The following is a 12130-nucleotide window of genomic DNA, read 5'->3' on the forward strand; positions in this document are numbered from 1 at the left end:
TTGTGAGTGGAAAGGCAAAGGAGAAGGCATATAATTAGTGAAGTTTTTGAGCAAATTGTGGGAAACTGTGACATTAAATATTTCCTACCCCTAGTAAAGTTCTTTGATCTGTAACAATAACAATGGCATCTCTAAATACAACCTTGAAAAAAATACTTGAGGGTTAGGAAATCTGGTGTATAACAGAAAATGTCATTCACCAGCTGCTTTCTCATTTCTTAATAAATTAATGGGTGTTACCTCAAACATATGGCATTATAATGATCTAAATATTCTTCCAAGATTGTGAAAAAAAAGCACCTGTTGGTATAAAAGAAATATGTAATTACAGAAAGCTAGTAAAAAATACAAGAAAAACAAACAAACAAACAAACAAACAAAAATCTATACAAACACTGTTTGAAATCAGTGCATTCTGTGGAAAAAAGCTGGCACGATCTACTTGATCTCTCTCTCATTTTTCTATGTGCCTTTTATAGCTATATAAGATACATTACATGAAAATATATGTTGTATACAACTCAATTTCTTATAGACATACTTTTATTCTACCAAAAATTTAAATAAATAACAGAAAACTACATTAAATATGAATTAAAGTTAAAAATATAAAATGAAACCACTGAAATTTTTAACAGGAATATTTAGTAATCATAAACACAAATTAAAATTAAAAAAAAAATAGTAATTCTAGATGTTGTACTTAAAAATTATGAATACTGACACTAATAATCTGTAAGCCTGCTAATATCACCCGACAAAGCAAGAAATGATGATTACATCCCTCCAATAACAGAATAGCTAAAAAAACAAAACAAAACAAAACATTTGCATTATCTGCCAATTAAGAAAGGACAATGAAAAGCAGAGAAGAGAAGAGAGCACAAAAAAGAGCAAGAATTCCATAATGACAAAACAATATTATGGGTAGGTATTAGCATATTTTTCTGTTGAATGGGCAAAACTGTTAATCAACAGAATGATTTCAAGCTTTAAGTACTATTATTTTCCCATATATATCAATAGTGCATACCTGCCAAGCCTGTGCCTTTCTCTGAGTAGTCACATGATGAAAAATAAGAAAATGAACTATCGTATGATTGCATTCATGTCTACATGAAGTCCCAAATTGTTATTGCTGAAGAGTTGAATGTTGTTTTACTTAGGATTCATTATTGGATTGGATTAGCTGATATGTTGAATGCATTTGTGTATTTAATACATGCATTTAGGTGTATAAATATGGTTTGTAACAAAATTGTAACAAAACCAGTCACTAATAATCTGAAGCTGACTTGGTGGATTTTAAGGGAGGTGAATCTTTTTCTATCTCCTGAGTCATGCCTCCCCTAGTCAGCAGGGGTCGTATCCTTGATGGAGTCATCCAAGACTCAGAAGAATAATACACATCAAATTATTGAGAGATTTCTTACAAACAACTACTAGTTGGAGGTAAAATTGGCTAATTTGCTAATAATGATAAATAAGTGTAACAGATATGACAATTTTAGGCAACAGCTACTACAAAGAGTGAAAGCGGAAAAGAAGAGAAAAAGATTAAAAAACAGGGAAAGAGATAGAAAAACAGACATACAGACATTCAGATACACAAACACAGCAAAACAGAGCAGTTCACTACTCTTTAATCCAGTGATGTCTTGATGATGCTGATTTTTGGTAGTGGAAGGTCATCCAAGATTGCAGTGTTAAATTGATGACTAATGATGGAAACTGTCCACAAAATGTTTCAATTGTCTGGTGTTGGTTTGAGACAATGCATTCCTTATCAGTCTCAGACAACAATATCAGTAAAAAATGCTACACTGGATACCTAACAAGTGATCTATTTTTTTTTAAAGAACAGGAGCTACTTGATATATTAGTTGTCATCAGGAGATCTGCATAAAGCTTCAGAGAAGGGTCAAAGTAATAATAATTAAAACAAAGATTGCTATAATTAATGACCCTTCAGAAAAAATACGTTCAGCTTGTCGTGAATAGGAAAAAAAGGACTAAGAAACTTAGTTGAGTTATGGAAATTATTTCTAAAGAGATAAAACTTCAAAAATTACAACAAAGTCTACCAGCATTGAATTCTGATAGTTGACACATCAAATCATGTTTTCATTATCAATTCATTACAGTGATGAGTTTTATAACTGCCACCAAAATTTGAAGTCTCCAGTATCCCTCATGGTTTTAAATTATCCTGGCCTAATAGTACATAGTTCAAAGAATATAATGCATAAATCAAATGTTCCTGCTGACTTGGTCACTGCTCAGATCACACGTTAAATATTGTTTTCTCTTTTTAAGTTTAGAAGATAAACCATGGCGCATCTCAGTAAATATAATTTTGCCATAACTAGTCAAATGCTGTAGACTTTGCACTGACATGACACTGAAGGTTGTCAAACATGTCTGAGCTTGCCCTGGCCTGGTTGTTTTTGCCTCATCAGTACAGCCAGGGGACTTCAGGATGCAATTAATCTCATCCTATGGTAGACATTTGAATTTGTCCTGTCAATTCATGATTGCTTTAATTATATTGTTACAGATTTATCCTACATACTGTAGATGTGTCCCATAATTCTCTTTCTTGATTTAGTAGCCCATCTCTATCAGTTGTCCTTGTGACAAAGTAATGTAACCAGTACTGGGAAATGGAATGCATCAAAATTATTCCAAGGCATATCTAGATGTTTCCTGATAAAAGAACAGAGGCAATTTGTAGGCAGCGTGAATACAGCCTTGTTGTCCCCATTTTCGACATCTGGCCCACCGGGGGCTAGCGACCTCCCCTCGCTAGGGCCATTGCGACACAGACACCAATATGAAGATGTAGCAAATGGCATTTATTGTAACTAAACAGCGACTTATACATCCTATGTGCCTCGTCTACGCCCCTTCTACGTCCTTCAAGCCTGCGTCATGATTTACGTAACAGAGGTCCTATTACATCACATCTTGATACCTCCTTATTGCCTACAGAGCAGGGGAGGTCCTAACACATCACATCCCGATGGCTCGCTAATGCCTATTACAACATCTCCCCCTCCCCATGCTCGGCAAAGCCTTGCTCCGTTACAGCGCGTTATTCGCTTGCCGCGTAGGTTTTACAGAGGGTGATACACTACATTCTTAGGTAGTTCAAGCCAGGCTACTTGTCTTAGCATACACCAGACCTTCACATATAATATAATTACAAGTACCAAACATATCAATGTTAGGATTAATAAGATCACAACAAGATGCAGTATGGAATTTAATACCCCTCTTGCTGTTGGTGACCATCCAAGAAGCGTCTCCCACCAATGGTGTTCTCCGTCCTTCTTCACCCTTTCTAGGACACAAAGTATCTCTCCCGCATCATGGTGAACAGTGATCAAGGTTTTATGTCCATTGTCTCGAACGCGTTTTTAGCTGCTGGTATAGATCATCATGTAGCAACAGTTTCCTTACCAAAGCAAGATTCATTCCAAATACATCTTGAATCAGTGTGTAATTAGACTGCAGGAACTGATGTGATATAACTGGAACTGTGTAATTAGAGTCACATCCTACAACACTGGTGAAGCTGCAGACACAGAGATTTGAATGATTACTGGTACCTACAGCAATATCACCTATGAGTATGGAATTACAAGAGGTCCTCATACAAACACACCCTTTTCCAATGTATATAAACTCTATTTCAAGTGCCTCATTGGGATGAATTTCAAAATGGCAAATGTTCTGTTCAGTATCAAGACAAGCGTCTCAAGCCTTAAGAGTATTACTCTCACAAACAAATCCCTGCTGCTCCCGTACAGCACATGAGCTAACATCAACAGTTCGCCATTTTTCTTTATTTTGAAAAGCCCACACTCGGTGTTCTATTGGATAAAGTATGACCCCATCATGATTCAGTCCTAATGCAATGATCAGGTATATCGTATATACTGAAGCACTTCGTATCACTAGGACAAAAGCAGTGGCATAGCTAGTAACAGATCATAAGTAAAGTTAACTAAGTGCCCACCAAGACTGAAATTTCCTTTCAAATTCATCTGCATTATCCCAAATCACCTTCTGAATCTCTGTAGGCAGAATACCTCCTTCACCTTCCCTCACAATTGCTGCTACCATGGATTGTATCCATATTTGGGCTTGGATGCAGCTAAGCGCTAGAGAAGTATCTTTTTGGGTTGCAGCGAGTGCATCCACAATTAACTGGAGGTCTTTCATATTTGTCCTTTCCCATAGAGGTAATACAGCTGATAAAAACCACTGATTGGCTCCCAGTGCTGATAAAGAGGACTGCAAGGGATGTCGTAGCGCATATAAATCGCTTATTGCTGTACTTAACTTATCCAGAATATATTTGATCATCTCTCCAGGTGTACCGAGCTGTGGAGCAGTGAGGAGAAGTTCCCTAACCTCTGGCTGGCTTTGTTGCCAGAGACAGTCCATAATAACTGGACCTTGGGCTGATTTCAAGAGTTCTGACCCCTGTATGGCCTTCAGGAGTCTGTCTGCAAAGGCAGAGCATGACTCCGTCGGCTCCTGGGTCACTTTGGTCCAGGGGTCCACAGACTCCACGCCTTTGGCTACTCTCTTAAATGCTTAAATCATTGAGTCTGTAGCCTCTATAATCTCCCTTGGTCTGAGCCTAGCTGCTTGTCACTGGGGGGTCTCCACCCCCTTGGCCATTCCTGCCAAGTGCATTAACAAGGACCCATGTAATGGGTGGTTAGGACTCGCTTCCATGGCCCCTACAGCCGCTCACTATCCTGCCATCCACTCTGAGGACCATAATGTATACTGTACTGGCGACAGCATCATGCGCATCAAATTCGTTATGTCGTGAGGGAGAAGGAGACCTGTAGATGTAATGGCCTCTAAGGTGTTCAGGGTGAGGGGTGAACTCAAGCCTCGCTTCTCCATGCAGTCTAGCAGGTGGGTAATGCCCTTTGGATCAAGAGGTACCCACTCAGGGTTTCCCCTACTGCTTGCAATAACCGGGAAAACTTCTAGTGATCTTCCTTCATCTATCAGACTAGATCTGACCTTTCCCCAATTTGTTAATGTGCCCCTCTTAGTTCCCCAGCACAAAGCTGCTTCACCATCCCCCTCACTGTCCTCTTCCCTCAGCTCTGTGTCAGCCTGATAAGGCGTCATCCGGTTCTGCACTTCACCTCCCCTCCCTGCCCTCCTTGGCTCAATCCTTGACTGATAAGGCGTTATCTGCCGAGGAGACTCCTGATTGGTCGCGAGCTCTTTCATTTCCTTAAAAGGATATTGTGGCCATTGTGGTCGAATTGATGGGTCCGGATATGGCGGTGGGCAGTCGCCGTCTCGTCCCCCTTCATCAGGCGTGGCCAGGCAGATGGCATCGGTCGAACGCAGTCGCCAGCTTGTCTCCCTCCACCGGGCACGGCATCACCCGAACACTTACAGGGTACATCGCTTCCCACCTTCTCTCCCTTCCCCACCTGCCCATCATTCCGAGGAGTGTTAACACTCTGTTGACTCTCACCCAGACCCCTCCCATCTCCACCGGCTTCTATAATCACGCCTCCTGCTCCCCCTGCCAGCGGGGCAAGCCCGAGAAACTGTCGAGCAGCCCCCGTTGCTTCTCCCTCCTGCTTTGCTGTTTTTAATATCCCTAGCACCAAGCCCCATGTCTTGAGTTCTGCACCCGATTGGGTGCTTATTGTGTGCTGCACAAGCAGCAAAGTAATCTCATCCCACTTCTGGGGATTCAAATTTCCCTGGGATCCTCACATACCCCCTCCCGCTTCAAGCGGGACACTACGGCAGCAAATTCCTTCTTAGAAGGTGTATCCTTGCCGCCGTAGTCTTACCCAACTGCAACTATTCCTTAATAACTGATTCCATCCTGGCCAGGATCAGGTCACACACCGGACCTCAGGTCACACACCAGACCTCGGGGGACACCAGGGAGGTGACGGGCTGATGATCTTCACATGGGGCACCACTTGTAGTCCCCATTCTCGAGGTCCGGTCCGCCGGGGGCTAGCCATCTCCCCTCGCTAGGGCCATTGTGACACAGACACCAATATGAGGATGTAGCAAATGGCATTTATTGCAACTAAACAGTGACTTATACATCCTATGTGCCTCGACTACGCCCCTTCTACATCTTTCAAGCGTGCGTCATGATTTACGTAGCAGAGGTCCTATTGCGTCACATCTTGATACCTCGTTATTGCCTACAGAGCAGGGGAGGTCCTAACACGTCACATCCCGATGACTCGCTAACGCCTACTACAACATAGCGTGAATCCATCTCACTAATAATCAAATACAGCTGCTCAATACAGAAAGCCAGGTCTGGAAAATCTTCTTGACTTTTAGGGTCTTAGGGTTTTCCAAATTCAAATAAGTTGAAATATGATCAGAAGGAATAGCAACACTTTCGAGAGCACAATGCTGTATTATGACTTAAAAATATCTTTATGAATCTATAGCTCAGATCCTATAATTTGTAATAGATCTGCTGCAGTTAGTGGAAAAATATTTTTTTGGCAAATTGAAATATGACTACATATTTTCATTCCGTTATCATATTTTTTACTTTTATCCAAATTTTTATCTTAAATTTTCAATTTTATTTCTAATTACATAGAATGGCTTTGTGTGATTTGTATGCTTTTTGTCTGAGTAGTTGCCATACGATATCTCCCTAAAACAGATGTTTACTATGCAGTGAAGTTTAGCTATTTGATTCCTGTTAAATTCAATGAGCAGTGCACTACTGAAATCCTTGTTTGAACAGTTATGAGGAACAAATGAAATAACAAACTTCAGTGTCTACTAAGAATCTTAGCTGTTCAACTCACTCAGTATTCAATGGCTCATCTTGCTGAGCTGCAACTTGCGTGCTTCACTGGGCAGTGTAGTATCATAATTGGCACTGCTGGTTAACTCAAGAACCATCATCCGTCAGTTCACAGGCCCCAGTATAATATGAAATGGGATTCAATGTGCATAGTTGTTTTCAAATTAGGAAGAAAAGAAAATTCTAAGAAAGAGAAGGATGCACAATTTAAAAAACACCTTAAAATAAAATCCTCTCAATTCATATTCTGAGTATTGCTTTTAGTCTCCAGTCAAATAAGTGGGTCTGAGGCTCCTTTACTTCATACAGTGTACTTTTGTTTACTTGCCTAGAATCCAAAGAAAGAGAAATGGTTGAATAATGAGAAATTAACAAACAAACAAACAAAAACACAAATCACAATCTGTGTTTTTTAAAATTTTGTTTTGTTTTGTGAATATGTAATTTTTGTAATTTTTTTATTTTTTTAAAAGAATACAAAGGATAATTATAAGTATTATAAAGTAATAATTCAAAGGGATAGTATACTTGTACTACACATCATCTGAAAGCATTACTTAACAAAAAAAAAATATTCAACAAAGAATGTTTTCCGTTTTATAGTTGTTGGACATAAAGACAAAATAATGTAAGTTCTGAAGCCATTACAAGAATCAAGTTAGGAACATTAGACTACAAATTATTGAATATCTCATCTGTAATGTCTGTGTACTTCTATTTTTCTGCTCTTACTGAAATTAAAAAAAAATATTAATTATTAAATGAGACAGTAATTTAAAAAAAATGGAAACATTTGTGATTAAAGATTTTGAGAAAATGAACTTTCAGATGCTCAACAAATGTTTCTGAATTTTGACGTAATCTCTATTGAATGTTAGTGCTTCAGTTTTTGTACACCACATACTTAGGTTGTGAATTTTGGTTTTAGTTTTGGTACAGTATTGTACAAAGTGTTTGGGGTGCTGAATATATAGATAAATAAATAGAGACAGATGAGAAAAGGCAGAAATGTGCAGTAGGCTGTACATTAATAACGAGGAAGAAAGATTGAAGTGAATTTTCAACAGTATAATTTCTTTACTTTGACACAGCACCATATACACAGTCTCCTAATGATTTACATTCATCTCATATGTTGAAGTAAATAATTTCTTGGCTATTTGTCTCTTTGGCATTTATGAGCCATGACAGCACTTCTCTTTGTGGCATAAAAGAACTGTGTCAACTGAGTTTCAGTTTCTCTGCAGCCCCACTTTGTCCAAGTGTCTTGCTGCTTTTTTGATATCATCCATATCCTGTTGGTTCGATTTTTTACTTAGATAAATTTGTCAGGTGGTTCCTCCCCTCCACCTCCCCAACTTTTCCCATTTTCTTGGTTTACTTAACAAATAGCTAAACCGAACCATACTCATTTTGACAAAATAGTCTTTTGTCCATGATAGTGTCAGGGCTCTAATGGAATGATCAGTTTCACTGCTCCTGCCCAGTCCCCATGGCTTCCCCCATTTTAGCCGTTGTGGCTGTCAGTTGCTACTCAAGCGATGCTCAAGAAGGACTTTCCATAGGCTTTTTTTCAGCCATGGTCTGTGTTGAGCTGCATCCCACCTCATGGCTTTGGCATATTTCACTTAATTTAAGAAATTACACTGCATGAATAAACTTCCGAGTGCACCTATACTTTTGTAAAATAGCTAATCTCTTATCCAAAGTTAATAAGACACACTCAGAATATGATTTTTCTCACTTTATTTGAAATCCTCATGGACACAGAAACTGTGCTGTATATATATCTATATAGGTCCTCTATGATAAGATGGGATCCCATTATCTGTATTTCACACATACACTCTTTTGCAGAACACTCGTTCCTCCTCAGGTACTGAAATGCATTAAAATGAATTTAAAAAAATCAGGGGATCAAGTAAAAGTTAAGAGGAGTTTCCAATGTAACATACTTCTAGTAATAAATCTCTCTCTCTCTCACTGACTTATTCAGTTCCAAGTAAAAATCACGAGCCACATGGTGACAAAAAACTCAGCAAACTGAAATCCTGGTAATTGCCAATGGCTTCATCTATTGCTTCTTTGGTGGTGCCATCCTCTGTCGAAACTTTGAACACAAATATATTCCTAGTGTTTTCTAGTTCAGAATAAAAGAAGACGGCAAATATATTCCACCTTTTCTGCTCTGTGTCAGGAAAATGTACAATGATTCAGGAATATTTTGCTGCAGATACCACAAAACATGTGATGGTGGTGGTAGGTGATGGTACCTACTTCTGTTCTTTAAGCATCTCAAAAACTGATGATGTGTCATCTATGACAATAAATGCAACAGACTGCATTTGGTAAAAATATATATTCTAGAAATATAATTCAGTGTTCTAAAGTAATTACACAAATGTGAGTCACCTAACACAATTACAACTTTATAATGTGACATTTCAGAAGCAAGAAATCTGCATATGACTGAATAAGAAATTTTGAAGATATTTAAAATTACATCATTCCTTTCATTTCTACTTCTTCTTTAGATGTAAAATGGTCTTTTTATAGTCTTATCTTCAGTTTTTAACTTCTAAGGCAATGTTAGTGTTATCTCTCAAATAAAAAGGATACAAAACTCAGGTAACTGATGAATAAAGGTCCTTTTCCTACCTCTCAAACATAAGGTGCAATCTCTTTTAGGCTTCATGATATAGCTTTCACCACCATAATCCCTGATTATTCATGACATTTTGTCCATTATAGAATGAGATTCCTTGAAAGGTGGAAATAATTATCCAGAAGCAGAGTTTAACTGATAATCTGTTGTTGGAGAAATCACATTGCTATAATGGATGAAACAAAAATTACAACATTGGTGGTCTACACATCTTTGAAATTAACGTACCAGAAATCTCAACGATCTTCTCAGTTGTCCTTATCTGTCATCTCTAATTCATGAAGCAAAGCTTGTTAGCAGCAGAAAAATGAAATTAAATATATATATATATTTTGTTGTTGTTGTTGTTGTTGTTCAAATGCCTAGTAAGAATTATGGACCATAACTTAAACATGTTGAATGTACAAATTATTACTGGAATTATTGCTTTCATAGAGTAGTTAGTGATACTGTAGGAGTTACTGTAGTGATACTCATGAAGTACTATGTTAAAGAAGCTTATTAGGAGTAAGAGCATATATAGTTTCATTTTAATCCATTTTTAAGCATACATTACTATTTTTTTTTTAGTCAAAGTACTTTAATTGCATATCTGAATGAAGAAAATGTCAGTGTAATATACATAATCTGGTTCCTAAGCATGACATATAAGTATCATTCTTAGTTCTAAGGCAGCTAAAAAACATTGTTAATTCAAATTAATTTATGCCTAGTAAGGAAATTTAGACACTTGTTTGGGTTTCTGCAAAAAGAAGCATTGACACACGAATGTATTTGGGATTTCCCAACTGAAACTGTAGACTCCTAGGACATCCAGAAAGGAAGCAAGGACAAGCAGAGCAGTATACAAGGTGGAGGAATAGATGAAAAGAAACCAGGTACACAGAATTTAGAAACAAAGTGTCAATGAAAATAAGATATCAGGTTAAAAGTGACAGAGTCAGGGTATATATGTGAAAATATAAAAGATAAAACGAGACTTATAAAAATAAATTATTTAATTTGAGGAATCAGATCTGAGGAGAAAGGAAGATATCCTATATTAAATTTGAAGAGATTTTGCTATAAAAACTTTTGACATGCGTTCTATCTTCAGATAAACTGCATTGAGAACTGTATACAGTCAGAATTTCACTTTTTTCTTTACTATTTTAGATGACTTAAAAATATAGACAGATCATAATAACAGAGGATAGAGGATTATAAGCATAATCTCTTCTCTCTCTATTTTGCCCATTGTTAGTTCTTACTTTCTTCAATCAATTCTGTGTTGTGCATTTATTGTATCTGGGAAGGCTACTGAATCCTATAATCAAAGCTGAAAAAGAAAGAGGAACTAGGTGCTAATCAAATATATAGAAAATGTTGCAGTTTTGTTATGGAAGAGTGCCAAAAAATATTTTAACGGAATCAGTATTTTTTTGTACCTCCTTTCACTCATATCACTGTGGAGGTCAAAATTCTATGAATTTTAATTAAGATAATATATTTTAATAAAAAATAGCACTACTTTTTTTTTTTTTTAATGCAAGGGAAATAAATACTAATTTCCAAAATAAAAGAAATACACAAGAAAATCATTTTTATTTATAAAGTGTTTGGAGGAGCTGCAGCTGTGAACTTCTTTGCATTTAGATCTCTGCTCGGTTAACTGGTCAGAGGAAGAATACTCTTACTTCTCTTCTCTGAAACAAAAGCTATGATAAACTGGAAGATATTCACTCTGAACAGTGACTGACAGCATGAAGGTTCATTACAGTGGAATCCAAATAACACTCTGAAGAAGAAATTAAATCCAGGTAAAGTTTTTCACAGAAAACTTGGAGAAATATTATTTCTTAGATCAGTGCAAGAGGCAAGAGGTTTTTTTTAGGAGAAAATATTTATATCCCATATAATCACCTAATAGTCATTAGAGTGTTCTCTTGTGGAAGAAAAGAAGATGCTTTCTCAGTTTTTATTGTGTAAGTTAGAGAAAAATGAAGCACATAAAGAAATGAATTGACATCTCCAGGAAATAAGTTGGCATATGAGTATTAGAGCAATACTAAGGGAGGTATAGTGTTAAACAAATCCCCAAGGACAGGAAAAAGAAACAGAAGTGAAAACTTGTATGAAGAGATAAGGAGAGCAAGCTAGGTTAACAAGATTGTGCTTATGGATGATTTGATTTCAAACTATTTCAGCCTCCCTGCTATTAATTGAGAAATCTCTGAGGCATACCGTAGAATGGAGAAAAAAATTGAAAGATCAAGGATTTAGTAAATGATTGCTTCCTTGAGCCACAGTGTTAACAGCCCAATGAGGAATGGTTTTGGTTTAATCTAGACTGAATTTTAGCCAGTGGCTAAGCCAACAGTGGTAAGTTATTATGTATTTGTATATACTGATGGTAAAACAGATGACAGTAAAGACAAATGTCCACAGTCCACAATACAGTTTTGTTGTTGTTGTTGCATTTTTGAAATATCGTAATTGGTAACTGTATACAGAAAGAAAACAAACGAGCATATGAAGGAATTGGGAAAATGAAATAAAAATATAATGATACAGAAAAAAATGCAAATAATGAAGTGAGAAGCAGTAGGTGCTAGAATCAAAGAAACTTCAGTCTAATATGC

At 37.1% G+C, this 12130-nt stretch overlaps 1 pseudogene; it reads right to left on the bottom strand.

Moving 5' to 3' along the window:
* Positions 1–3116: 3116 nt before the first annotated feature.
* LOC146545743 (uncharacterized) lies at positions 3117–5061 on the bottom strand (annotated as a pseudogene).
* Between the last annotated feature and the right edge of the window lie 7069 nt (positions 5062–12130).

Source organism: Meleagris gallopavo, chromosome 1 (genome assembly GCF_905368555.1).
Source record: "Meleagris gallopavo chromosome 1, MGAL_WU_HG_1.1, whole genome shotgun sequence".
Classification (NCBI taxonomy): domain Eukaryota; kingdom Metazoa; phylum Chordata; class Aves; order Galliformes; family Phasianidae; genus Meleagris; species Meleagris gallopavo.